We start from the raw sequence: 15184 nt of genomic DNA, 5'->3' as shown, positions 1-15184 counted from the left end.
GGGAAGATTTTCTCATGTAACAGAGGCAGGCAAGGAAGAGCTTTTACAATGGACAGGAAAATGAGTAGTAGAAACAATGCTTGAATGTTACTCACTGGAATCACTTCAAAGCAGGAAGAATACACACACACACACACACACACACACACACACACACATTCAGTTATTTATCAAAATATAATTTATTTAATAGGAAAGTAGGGAGAAAAGGGGACAAGAGGAAGGTTGGGATGATTAAAAAGAAGGCAGATTAATAAAGGAAATGTTAGAAGTAAAACAGACTCTTTTTTAAAAAAAATTTATTTATTTAATAGCCTTTTATTTACAAGTTATATGCATGGGTAACTTTACAGCATTAACAATTGCCAAACCTCTTGTTCCAATTTTTTACCTCTTACCCCCCACCCCCTCCCCCAGATGGCAGGATGACCAGTAGATGTTAAATATATTAAAATATAAATTAGATACACAATAAGTATACATGACCAAACCATTATTTTGCTGTACTAAAAGAATCAGACTCTGAAATATTGTACAATTAGCTTGTGAAGGAAATCAAAAATGCAGGTGGGCATAAATATAGGGATTGGGAATTCAATGTAATGTTAAAACAGACTCTTAACAATTTTTTAATTGAAGCTTTTTATTTTCAAAACATATGCAAGGATAATTTTTCAACATTGACCCTTGCAAAATCTTGTCTTCCAATTTTCCCCCCTCTCCACTCCCCAGATATCAAGTATATCCATAATATATATATTATATATATATCCAATATATATACCCAAATCCATATATAAAACATGGTAAAAATATATGTAAATCCCATGGACCCACACTTAACACAGTATACCAAGATAAGATCAAAATGGGTCCATGATTTAGACATAAAGAACGATATTATAAATAAATTGGAGGAACATAGGATAGTTTATCTCTCAGACTTGTGGAGGAGGAAGAAATTTGTGACCAAAGACGAACTAGAGCCCATTATTGATCACAAAATAGAAAATTTTGATTACATCAAATTAAAAAGCTTCTGTACAAACAAAACTAATGCAAACAAGATTAGAAGGGAAGCAACAAACTGGGAAAACATCTTCACAGTTAAAGGTTCTGATAAAGGCCTCATTTCCAAAATAAATAGAGAATTGACTCTAATTTATAAGAAACCAAGCCATTCTCCAATTGACAAATGGTCAAAGTATATGAACAGACAATTTTCAGATGATGAAATTGAAACTATTACCACTCATATGAAAGTGTTCCAAATAATTATTAATCAGAGAAATGTAAATTAAGACAACTCTGAGATATCACTACACACCTGTCAGATTGGCTAAGATGACAGGAAAAAATAATGATGATTGTTGGAGGGGATGTGGGAAACTGGGACACTGATACATTGTTGGTGGAGTTGTGAACGAATCCAACCATTCTGGAGAGCAATCTGGAATTATGCCCAAAAAGTTATCAAACTGTGCATACCCTTTGACCCAGCAGTGTTTCTACTGGGATCATACCCCAAGGTGATACTAAAGAAGGGAAAGGGACCAGTATGTGCCAAAATGTTTGTGGCAGCCCTTTTGTAGTGGCTAGAAGCTGGAAACTGAGTGGATGCCCATCAATTGGAAAATGGTTGGATAAATTGTGGTATATGAATGTTATGGAATATTATTGTTGTATAAGAAATGACCAGCAGGATGAATACAGAGAGGCTTGGAGAGACTTACATGAACTGATGTTAAGTGAAATGAGCAGAACCAAGAGATCATTATATACGTCAACAACGATACTGTATGAAGATGTACTTTGATGGAAGTGGATTTCTTTGACAAAGAGACCTAATTCAGTTTCAATTGATCAATGATGGACAGAAACAGCTGCACCCAAAGAAAAAAAACACTGGGAAATGAATGTAAACTGTTTGCATTTTTGTTTTTCTTCCCGGGTTATTTTTACCTTCTGAATCCTTCCTGTGCAACAAGAAAACTGCTTGGTTCTGCGCACATATGTTGTATCTAGGATATAGTACGACATATTCAACATATATAGGACTGCTTGCCATCTAGGGGAGGGGGTGGAAGGTGAGAGGGAAAAATCGGAACAAAAGTGAGTGCAAGGGATAATGTTGTAAAAAAATTACCCTGGCATGGGTTCTGTCAATAAAAAGTTATTATAATAAAAAAATTATATACGTAAATCCAAATAGCATATATATTTAAATAACTACTTGCTGCACAAGAAAAATCAGATCAAAAAGGGAAAAATGATAAAATAAAATTCAAGTAAATAACATCAAAATAAGTGAAAATTTTATATTGTGAACCACACTCAATTCTTAAACTCCTTTCTCTGGCTATTTCATCACCACAAGATTATTGGAACTGGTCTGAATCATTTCCTTGTTGAGAAGAGCCAGGTCTACCAGCACTGATCATCATATAATCTTGTTGTTGCTATGTACAATGATTTCCTGGTTCTGTTCACTTCACTCAGCATCAGTTCATATAAGTCTCTCCAAGCCTTTTTGAAATCATTCTGCTGATCATTTCTTATAGAACAATAATATTCAGTAACATTCATAAACAATAACTTACTCAGCCATTTTCCAACTGATGGGCATCCACTCAGTTTCCAGTTTTTTGCCACTACAAAAAGAGGTGCCACAAACATTTTTGCATATGTGCGTCCTTTTCCCTCCTTTAAGATCTCTTTGGGATATAAGCCCAGTAGTAACACAGCTAGATGCACAATTTGATAACCTTTTGAGGACAATTCCCAAATGTTCTCTAGAATGATTGAATCAGTTCACAATTCCACCAACAATGTATCAGTGTCCCAGTTTTCCCACATCCCCTCCAACATTATCTTTTCTTAGCCAATCTGAGAGGTGCATAGTGGTATCTCAGAGTTATCTTAATTTGCATTTCTCTGATCAATTGTGATTTAGAGCACCTTTTCATATGATTAGAAATGCAAACAAACTTTCAAGAAAGATCAGTTTGAGAAATACCCACAGAAGATAAAGGGATGAAAGGAAACACACAGTAATCATGTATATGTGAGATCATGAATATGGAGTGGGATGAGCTCACTCAAAAACTGTAAGCAGTTAGCAGAATGGATTAGGAACTAGAATACAATAATATGTTGTTTACAAGAGAAAAACTTGAAACAGAAATAGTTAAAAATAAAGTGCTGGAACAAAATCTATTATGCTTCAGCTCAACTGAAAAAACAAAAAGATAGGAGTAGCAATCATTAGAAAAAGCAAAAGCAAAAACAGATCTAATTAAAAGGGATATAATTAAACCAATTCTGAGTACCAACAAAGAAATGACAAATCTAAGAGATGAGGGAAAATAGGTACACTAATGAACTGTTCATGGAGTTATGAATTTGTCCAACTATTCTAAAAAACCATTTGGAACTATGCTTAAAGGGCTATTAAACTATATATACCCTTTGACCCAGCAATATTACTACTAGGTCTGCATTCCAAAGAGATTAAAAGGAAAGGACTTATATGTATGAACATTTTTATACCAGCTCTTTTTGAGGTAGCAAATTGAGGGGATCCTCATCAATGGAAGAATGGATCAACAAGTTGTGGCATATGACTGTGATAGAATAGTACTGTTTTATAAGAAATGACTGGAAGAAATTAAAACCATGTCCAGTCATATGAAAAGGTGCTCTAAATCACTACTGACCAGAGAAATACAAATTTAGACAACTCTGAGGCATCACTAGACACCTCTCAGATTGACTAAGATGACAGGAAAAAAATAATAACAAATGTTGGAGGGATATGGGAAAAATGGGACACATACATTGTTGGTAAGAGTTGTGAACCAACCATTCTGTAGAGCAATTTGGAACTATACCCACAGGACTGTGCATATCTTTTGACCCAGCAATGTTTCTACTGGGCTTATATCCCAGAGAGATCTTAAAAGGAGGGAAAGGAACCCACATGTGCAAAAATGTTTGTGGCAGCCCTTTTTGTAGTGGCAAGAAACTGGAAACTGAGTGAATGGCTGAATAAGTTATGGTATATGAATGTTATGGAACATTATTGTTCTATAGAAAATGATCAGAAGGATGATTTCAGAGATACCTGAAGAGACTTATATGAACTGATGTCGAGTGAAGTAAACAGAACTAGGAGATCACTGTATACAGCCCCAGCAAGATTATAAATTGATATGAAAAGGTGCTCCAAATCATTATTGATTAGAGAAATGCAAATTAAGAGAACTCTGAGATACCACTACACACCTCTTAGACTGGCTAGCCTATTCCTCTAGTCTCTTATTTCTTTCTGAATTTAGAAGACTTTAAAAACGTCTATACATTATTGTTCCGTTTTTAACCCATTCCTAATGAGAGCAGGGTTCCAGAACTAGCGATCCTCTTCCCCCTTCTAATTCCTGTGTCAGTTCTTCTTGTATCTCATTTGTATAAAATTTTTTCTTTTCCTACATGGTTTTATTTCTTAGAATCACATCATACTCAGCTCTATCCTAATCTTTCTTTCAAACTGCCCAATTATAGATATAAATTTTACATTTCCACATATGTGGAATGTTTTGTCCTTGTTGATTTACTTGTAATCAATATTTGATGTTTACCTTTTATTTCTCTTGGATCTTGTGCGTCAAATTTTCTATTAAGTTCAGGTCATTTTGCAACAAAATACTGAAAATCTGGCAATTCATTGAAGGCCCCCCTTTTAAAAATTTCATGATCATACTTAATTTTGCTGGATATATTTTCAACCATAACCTCTGTTCTTTTGTTTTTCACTATATGAATAACATATATATGGTCTCAATATAGCCAATGCAAAATCTTAAAAAAATTTTTTTAATATTAGCTTTTTATTTTCAAAATACATGCAAAGGTAGTTTTCAACATTTACCCTTTTAAAGCTTGTGTTCCAAATTTTTTCCCCTCTCTTTCCCCCTCCCCTAGATAGTAAGCAATCCATTATAAGTTAAAGATTTGCAATTCTTCTAAACATATTTTTACCTTTATCATGCTATACAAGAAAAATCAGATAAAAAAAGGCAAGCAAACAACAACAAAAGAGATATAAATATTATTTTGTGATCTACATTTAGTCCCCATAGTTTTTGTTCTGGATGCAAATGGCTCTCTCCATCACAAGTCTACTGAATCACCTCAATGTTGAAAAGAGCCAAGTCTATCAGAATTGATCATCACATAACCTTGTTGCTATATATAATGTTCTTTTGGTTCTACTCACTTTACTTAGCATCATATAAGTCTCTCTAAGTCTTTCTGAAACTATGCTGTTGATGATTTCTTACAGAACAATAATATTCCATAACATTCATATACCATAACTTATTCAGCCATTCTCCAACTGATGGGCATCCACTCAGTTTCCAGTTCCTTGCCACTACAAAAAGGGTTACAAACATTTTTGCAAATGTGGGCCCTTTTTTCTTTTTTATGATCTCTTGGGGATATAGGACCAGTAGAGACACTGCTGAATCAAAGGGTTTGCACAGTTTGATAACCCATTGGGTACAGTTCTAAATTGTTCTCCAGAATACTTGGATCAGTCCACAACTCTACCAACAATGGACCAGAGTCCCAGTTTTCCCATATCTCCTCCAACATTTATCATTATGTCATCTTAGCAAATTTGAGAGGTGTGTAGTGATACCTCAGTTATCTTAATTTGCATTTCTCTAATCAATAGTGATTTAGAGGATTTTTTCATATGACTAGAAATGGCTTTAATTTCTGTAAAAATTGTCTGTTCATATCCTTTGACTATTTCTCAATTGGAGAATAGCTTGTATTTTTGTAAATGTGAGTCAAATCTCTATATATTTTAGAAATGAGGCCTTTATCAGAACCTTTGGATAGAAAAAAATTTCCCCCAGTTTTCTGCTTCCCTTATAATCTTGGCTGCATTGATTTTGTTTGTACAAAACCTTTTAAATTGAGTATAATCAAAATTATTAATTTTGCATTTCATAATGTCCTTCTCCACAGAGGTAAGAGGTAGGCAATCCCTTATTCTCCTAATCTGCATATAGGATCACCCTTTATGTCTAAATCATGAACTCATTTAAACCTTATCTTGGTATAGAATATTAGGTGTGAGCCTAATTTTCTGCCACACCATTTTCCAACTTTCCCACACTGCTAGGTCTTGTGTGATTCTAATTGTAGATCTACCATATTTGAATTGTTTTTACTTAGTTGTTTGTAGTATTTTCTCCTTGATCTGGGGATTTAGATATGGGTATGATGTTTCTATAAGTTTTCTTTGTAGGATCTTTTTCTAGTGGTGATTGGAGGATCCCCCCTCACGCCCCTTGTTTTACTCTACCCTCTTTTTCTAATGCTTCAGGAAAATTTTCTTCTAATTCTTATCTTATGTATCAGGATTTTTTTTTTTTATCATAACTTTTAGGTAGTTCAATTATTCTTATATTTTCTCTTCTTGATCTTTTTTCCAAACTGGTTGTTTTCCTTATGAGATGTTTTATACTCTCATCTATTTTTTCATTCTTTATATTTTATTATTTCTTGATCTTTCATAACTTCACTGGCTTTCCCTTGCCCAGTTCTAATCATTTTCTTCCTTAAGATTCTGGATCTTCCTTTCCAGTTGACTGGCTTTCTTTTCATATTTATCTTTTCCTAGCACTGCTTTCCTTTTCTTATTTTTTTCCTCAATCTCTCTCACTTGATTTTTAAAATTTTTTCAGTATCCTCTTCTGAAGACAAACCCCAGCCATCTCCATTCCATAATAATTTTCTATGGTTAGGTTGTTTTTATTTTGCCTGTTCTTTTTCTTTTTTTAAATGGGAACTTGTTATTGCAATCACTTCTAATTCTGTGATGTGGGGGGGAATGATCCCTTTGGCATCAGGTCCTTCTTTAGTTTTCTCTCTGGCTTGGAATTGAAACCAAGAACTCTGCCCTCTTCTAAGTGCCCACAGCCTGTCCCACTGCTGCACTCATCAGTTTTCTTGCCCAGAACAGCTCGGTGGCAGTACAGTTGGGCTTGGCATCCTTTATCAGCAGAGGGCTCCTCATTCTTCCCTTGCTCAGATGCCTGACTCCCACATAGTCTGGGAAGTGAAGATTCCAGTGGCTGGGGCCTGAGGCTATCTCCCAACCCAGCTAGCCCCAGGTTACCACTTGCTGTTTCAGGGAAGCTAGCTTGGAGGTGTTTATACTTCATATGTACCCAAACCTTCCTTCTAGAGTTTTTCTTTAATCTTCTCTAGTTGTCCCAAGAGGAATACTGTTCCGCCTCAACTCATGGTTAAATTTTACTGTTCCATATTTACTTTGGTTGTCTTGTTTCTGGGGGAAATCTGCAGAGCTTGTAATTTTCTTATCTATTCTTCCATCTTCCCTCTATTATCTCTTGCATATGTCCTATTCTCTCTTTTCAAAGGATCACCACCTTCATCACTTCTCAGCCTCTAAAATCAAACTCCTTGACTCACTCTCTTTGCAATCCAATCTTTCTTCCACTCAATTGCCAAAGTAATTTCCCAAAAGCACAGATTTAATTTTGTCACTTCTGTAACTTAATGTATTCCAGTGGCTCCCAATCACCTCTAGAATCATAACAGATTCTTGTGTTTGGCATTCTTTACTTCCTTAATATTCTAGTCTTTACATATGACTCTAATCTTCTTTAAAGATTCATTCCACAACAGAGCCAGTCTATTCTTCTTATTGTTCCTCAAATCCAATACTTCATCTTCTCTCTGTGTCTTTTCAGTGACTTTCTGGAATGCTTTGATTGTATTCCTTCATCACTTCTGATTCTCTGAACCCGTAGTTGTTGTTTTTCTTTCCAAGACAGCAGCCCAAGCACTATTTTCCAAATCAGTTTTTTTCCTAATTTTTGTAACCTTCTTTCCCTCTTCATACTCCAAACAATTTCATATCAAGTATACATGTGTTTATTTTTCCCAATAGAATGTAAACTCCTTGTGGGCATCTTCATTCAGACACCAAAGTGATTCTTAAAGTTCAGGTCTGACTCTGACACCCCCCTACTCAATAAACTCCTGGTTCCTATCACCTTCGGGGTAAAAATAAATGCTCTGTTTAGTATTCCAAGTCCTTCACAACCCACTCTTTACACCCTACTCCCAGCCATGTACTCTTTGATTCAGTAACACTGGCCTCCTAACTGTTCTACAAACAAATCAGTTCATTTCTTAGTTCTGGGTGTTTTTTTCTGGCTATCTCCCACTCGCAGGTCAAAAGTAGTAAAATTCCAATGCAGGAAAATTTCTTATAATGTATAGTAATTAATTAGAAATTATTTAACTTCTCCCAATAATTTTTTTTGGGGGGTGGAGGTAGAAACTGGGATTAAGTGACTTGCCCAGGGTCACACATCTGAGATTGAATTTTGAACTCAGGTCCTTTTGATTCCAGGGTGAGGACTCTCTTCACTGCACTACTTAGCTATCCCTCTCTCAGGAGTTCTTTTCAGATTTTTTTGTACTTAAATTGCTAAGTTGTAAATTATAAAAAATGCTTTTCTTTGATGTATAATTTTAAAATAACAACTAAAAAACAAGGGGTGACATTTAATTTACAAGCTGAAAATATTAAATATATTTCAATAACTCTTTTTATAAATGCCCTAAGTTTCAGTCTTAAAGTTTTATCAAAAGGCATATGCTTAGAATATTATTGCTGAATTATACTGTTTATATAAACCCTATCTTTAGACTGTATGAGGTTATTTTGTCACTGCTACATCTCTATATTTATTCAGGTTTTTTTATTTAAGTTGGTGTTTCAAAGGAACATGCTGGAATTTTCCTTCAAAAGAAAAGAGTTCACCCTGCAGAAAGGACATTTTATTTTTTTAAGGTGAGATGTCCTTTTGGCACAAAGCCTAGCAGTGTCATCGATGCAATCTAGCAAAGTGGCAATTTTTTGTGTTGCTACATTCCCCTAAGAATTAGAGGAAAGCCACTCTGCTTTTTTTCATTGCAGCAAAGGAATGAAATACTTTGATCATTCAAATAGATTACAGCAGTTTTTCTCCGAGGCATTAAATATGACAAAGCATATTTGATTTATTCCTCTTTCATATAAGCATTAAACATCTTCAGGAAAAAAATAAAGGTTTAATGTAGGGATTAAAAAATTAATACCAAGTAAAAAACTCTTAATTCTCTTAATTCACCCTCAAAATAAGAGGTGGTAACTTTTCAGAAAAAAATACATTTTTAAATATGTCAAAAATGTCAAAAAATTTTCATTCCAATTACAGTGAAACCTGAATAACATAAGATCAGATTTTTTTTTTTTTTAAGCAGAATTCTATTTTTGTAAAAATTCTCAACTGGGTTGAGTCTCCACTTCATGACAGGAAACTTTTAGAAAAAATAAAACAACCACAATAAAAAATAACCTCTTGTATTCCTTCCTTTTTGTTTACTACTAAAATCACTCTGTAAAGGCCCTTATCATCTCAGTCCCAGATTATTCATAGCCTTCAAACTAAACTACCTAATAACAATGGTATATTACTCTTAAAACATCGAAATTCCACCTTTTGGCCATATAGAATAAATTAACAAATATTTTGTTTGAATTTATTGTGACCCATCATTTGATCTTGATGCATCACTAATTTTTCTTTTCTTTTCTTTTTTTAAAAAATTATTTAATAGCCTTTTACTTACAGGTTATATGCATGGGTAACTTTACAGCATTAACAATTGCCAAACCTCTTGTTCCAATTTTTCACCTCTTACTCCCCACCCCCTCTCCCAGATGGCAGGATGACCAGTAGATGTTTAATATATTAAAATATAAATTAGATACACAATAAGTATACATGACCAAACCGTTATTTTGCTGTACTAAAAGAATCAGACTCTGAAATATTGTACAATTAGCTTGTGGAGGAAATAAAAAATGCAGGTGGGCATAAATATGGGGATTGGGAGTTCAATGTAATGGTTTTTAGTCATCTCCCAGAGTTCTTTCTCTGGGCGTAGCTGGTTCAGTTCATTACTGCTCCACATGGAGCAGTTTGGTCATGTATACTTATTGTATATCTAATTTATATTTTAATATATTTAACATGTACTGGAAATGATTTGCTTGATCTCCTTGCTGAGGATGGCCAGGTCCATCAGAACTGGTCATCATATAGTATTGTTGTTGAAGTATATAATGATCTCCTGGTCCTGCTCATTTCACTCAGCATCAGTTCGTATCACTAATTTTTCTAAATCATCCTTCTCACAATGAGATCACCTGTCTTCAAGCAGCCCTAATTCTCTGGTCTATCAATTAAATTTTCTAGTGGTTATTGCTTTTGAATCACTTTCTCCCTGACCTTATCCTTTTCCCTAGGAGATAACCTTACCATCAAATTTTTGTTATATCCACAGAACTTTGTGGGAGCAGGTTACAGAATTTGGATAATTCAATCCACAGCTACTAAACAATTCTTACGCTTTAATTTTACAGACTAGCCAAATCATTCTCCACAACTATTCCAAACATTTTCCTCTTCTGCATAATTTTCTTTTCTGCAAACATTTCCCCTAACTGCATACTATCGCATATGAATATAGCAGTAGATTAAGCCTCAGTAAAGTGAAACTCAATGAGTTTCAAAGTTGAGATCCTGCTGGGTAATGAGTTTTTGGAGATTATGAAGTCCAGGAAAGCAATTAGATGGGTAATGGTTACCCTCCTCAAATGATGAAAGATCTGGGAGTAACTCTCCAGTATCCACCTATCCTCAGGGGAGGGAAGAGTCCAGGGGCAGAAGATATTGAAGAGAATTTAACATTCTTAAGATGAAATCAACTCATTTCTTTTTCTTTTTTTCCCCCCATAAATCTTTTTTAAGCTCCCCCCCTTTAAAAATATATACATACACATACTCACATCCACCCCCCCCCCATGCATACACACATCTTGCCTATTCCTGTTGCCACTTTAACTAAATTCTACTTCTTAAATTAGAGTGAATAATGAGGAAACCAAATTATCACTCTTTGCAGATGATATGATGGCATATTTAAAGAACCCTAGAAAATCAACTAAAAAACTATTAGAAATAATCCATAACTTTAGCAAAGTTGCAGAATACAAAATAAATTCACATATATCATCAGCATTTTTATATGTCATTAACAAAATCCAATAGCAAGAAATACAAAGAGAAATTACATTTAAGATAATTGTCAATAGTATAAAATATTTGGGTATCTATCTGCCAAGGGAAAGTCAAGAACTATATGAGCAAAACTACAAAACACTTTCCACACAAATAAAGTCAGATTTAAGCAATTAGAAAAATATCAAGTGCTCTTGGATAGGGTGAGCAAATATAATAAAGAGGACAATACTCCCTAAACTAATCTATTTATTTAGTGCTATATCAATCAGACTCCCAAGAAACTATTTTCTAGAAAATAATAATTTCCTAGAAAAAATATCAACAAAATTCATCTGGAAGAACAAAAGGTCAAGAATTTCAAAGAATTTAGTGAAGACAAAAGCAAATGAAAGTGGCCTAGCTGTAGCAGATCTAAAACTATATTATAAATCAGCTGGCATCAAAACTAAGAAATAGAGAAGTTGATCAGGAGAATAGGTTAGCTTCACAGAATAAAATAGTCAATGACTATAGCAATTTAGTATTGGAAAAACTCAAAGGCCCCAGCTTTTGGGATAAGAATTCACTATTTGACAAAAATTGCTGAGAAAACTGGAAACTACTATAACAGAAAGTAGGCATTGACCCACACCTAACACTGTATACCAAGATAATAAGTTTAAAATGAGTACATGATCTAGATATAAAGAATGATATTATAGAAAAATAGTTTATCTCTCAGACCTGTGGAGAAGCAAGGAATTTGTGACCAAAGGAGAACTGGAACTAATAAGTGAACAAAAAATAGATAATTTTTTATTATACTAAGCTAAAAAGTTTCTGTACAAACAAAACTAATTCAGACAAGATTAGAAGGGAAGCAATAAATTGGGAAAACATTTTTACATCCAAAGGATTTGATAAAAGCCTCATTTCTAAAATAAATAATTGACTCAAATTTATAATAGTTCAAGCCATTCTCCAATTGATAAATGATCAAAGGATATGAACAATTTTCAGATGAAGAAATTGAAACTATTTGTAGTCACATGAAAAGGTGTTCCAAATCACTATTGATCAGAGGACTGCAAATTAAGACAACTCTGAGATACCACTACACACTTCTCAGATTAGCTAAAGTGACAGGAAAAGATAATGATTAATGTTGAAGGGGATATGGGAAAACTAGGACACGGATACATTGTTAGTGGAATTGTGAACAGATCCAACCATTCTGATGAGCAGTCTGGAACTATGCTCAACAAGTTATCAAACTGTGCATACCCTTTGATCCAGCAGTGTTTCTACTGGGCTTGTATCCCAAAGAGATCTTAAAGGAGGGAAAGGGACCCACGCAGCCCTCTTTGTAGTGGCTAGAAACTGGAAACTGAGTGGATGCCCATCAATTGGAGAATGGCTGAATAAATTATGATATATGAGCATTATGGAATATTATTATTCTGTAAGAAATGAGCAGTAGGATACTTTCAAAGAGGCCTGGAGAGACTTAACATGAATTGATGCTAAGTGAAATGAGCCGAACCAGGAGATCATCATACGTGGCAACAAGAAGACTATACAATGATTAATTCTGATGGACATGGCTCTCTTCAACAGCAAGAGGATTCAAACCAGTTCTACTTGTTCAGTGATGAAGAGCCATCTACACCCAGAGAGAGAACTATGGGAACAGATTGTGGAGCACAACATAGCATTCTCACTCTCTCTGTTGTTATTTGCTTGCATTTTGTTTTCTTTCTATTTTTCTTTTCCTTCTTTCTTGATCTGATTTTTCTTTTGCAGTAAGATAACTATACAAATATGCATACATATATTAGATTTAACATGTATTTCAACATATTTAACATGTATTGGACTACCTGCCAGCTAGGGGAGGAGGTGGGGGTAAGGAGGGAAAAATTTGGAACAAACCCATGCATACACTTTGCAAATAAATAAATAAATAAATGAAGGAAGAAAAAAAAATTCTACCCTTTAATTTGCCTTTATTACTTAATCTCCTCCCACCCAATGATCTCCCTTGTCTTCTTCCCTTATCCTTTACTTCCACCCTCTCATCCTTCCCCCCTTATTTCTTTACAGATTTTGAAGGGTGCTATACCCTTCATGGTATATTTGTATTGTTGCCTATTGAGCCCATTCTTGATGTGAGTAGGTTTTCAGAACTATGAGCCCTCCTTCCTCCTCTAATGCCTCTGTGTCTATCTGTTCTTCCTCTGTCCCTCATTTGTATAACATGGTTACTATTTTTCCCTTGACTCTGCCAATCTTTCTTTTGAGCTACCCTATTGTTGAACTGAATCTTAAACATATAATAATGTATTCAATTTGTAATCCCATCTCCTCTGTTCCTCTTCTCTTTCTGGTAGGAGAGGATAGTCTTTGGAGAACTTTTCCTAGGTCCTCTACCATTTAAGGAAGGCACCTGAGGCATTCACCCCATCATGTCACCCTTCTACCTCCTTTATCCCTTTCCCATTAATCTACACACATAGAGCTTCCATAAACTTACACATCCTTCTATACCTCATTTTATCCTATTCTTTCCCCTCTTATTTCTTTATATATTTTGGAGGATACTATACCACAAGCCCTCTTCCCTCTCCTAATACCTTCTGTATTGGCTCTTCCTCTATACCTCATTTGTATAACATAATTATTATTATTATTATTATTTTTTACCATTTCCTATACCTTAGTACTTTTTTTAGAATCAGCTCATACTCAATTCTGTCTTGATCTTTCTTTTGAGCTAATTACTAATGTCAATCTTATATTTATGGTATGCATTTTCATACATAACACATAAATGATTTGTTCATGTTGAGTTCCTTGAAATTAATCTTTGATTAAGAAAGATCGAGACAGAGTTGAGCATGAGCTGATTCTAAAAAAGTAGCAATGCTGGAGGTCTGAGACCTGTAGAATGGATCTCTTCATGTGAGAGGAAGATAATGATACAAGGAGAGGCAGTTGTTTTCTGAACTCTCTCCTCTTCCCTCTTGCCTCCCATTTATTTCTTTCCCAATCCACAAGTAACATCTGCCTAAGGAAAGACTGCTTTGTAACTCCTTCAAGTTTATGATTCACAATACATCCAGCCATTCTGGAGAGTAATTTGGAACTATGCTCAAAAAGTTATCAAACTGTGCATACCCTTTGATCCAGTAGTGTTTCTACTGGGCTTATATCCCAAAGAGATCATAAAGAAGGGAAAGGGACCTATATGTGCACGAATGTTTGTGGCAGCTCTCTTTGTAGTGGCTAGAAATTGGAATCTGAATGGATGCCCATCAACTGGAGAATGGCTGAATAAATTCATGGTATATGAATATTATGGAATATTATTGTTCTGTAAGAAATGACCAGCAGGATGATTTTAAAAAGGCCTGGAGATACTTACATAAATTGATGCTGACTGAAATGAGCAGGACCAGGAGATCATTATATACTTCAACAACAATACTATGTGATGATCAACTCTGATGGACATGGCCGCCTCCAGCAATGAGGTCAACCAAATCAGTTCCAATAGAGCAGTGAGAAATTGAACCAGCTACAGCCAGCAAAGGAACTCTGGGAGATGAGTATGAACCATTACATAGAATTCCCAATCCCTCTATTTTTGTCTGCCTGCATTTTTTATTTCCTTCACCAGCTAATAGTACACTATTTCAAAGTCCGATTCTTTTTGTACAGCAAAATAACTGTTTGGACATGTATACTTATATTGTATTTAATTTATACTTTAACATATTTAACATGTATTGGTCAACCTGCCCCCAGGAGGGGTTGGGGAGAAGGAGGGGAAAAACTGGGACAAAAGGTTTGGCAATTGTCAATGTTGTAAAATTACCCATGCATAGAACTTGTAAATAAAAAGCTATAATAAAAAAAAAAAGTTTATGATTCACAGCTGTGGAGGCTCTCAGAGAATTGACCTAAGCATGGTCATTTATATGTTAAATTTTCTATTAAGTTTGGGTTTGGTTGAGAAAAAGTCC

The 15184-nt window shown here is 34.7% G+C and overlaps 1 protein-coding gene across 1 annotated transcript in view; it reads right to left on the bottom strand.

Moving 5' to 3' along the window:
- MICU2 (mitochondrial calcium uptake 2) overlaps window positions 1-15184 on the bottom strand; it is a 165362-nt gene that overhangs the window by 49477 nt on the left and 100701 nt on the right. The gene's annotated exons all lie outside the window — the stretch shown is intronic.

Source organism: Sarcophilus harrisii, chromosome 3, assembly GCF_902635505.1.
Source record: "Sarcophilus harrisii chromosome 3, mSarHar1.11, whole genome shotgun sequence".
Taxonomy (NCBI): domain Eukaryota; kingdom Metazoa; phylum Chordata; class Mammalia; order Dasyuromorphia; family Dasyuridae; genus Sarcophilus; species Sarcophilus harrisii.
Note: the sequence above shows the minus strand (reverse complement) of the source record. Positions and strands in the feature narration are given on the sequence as shown.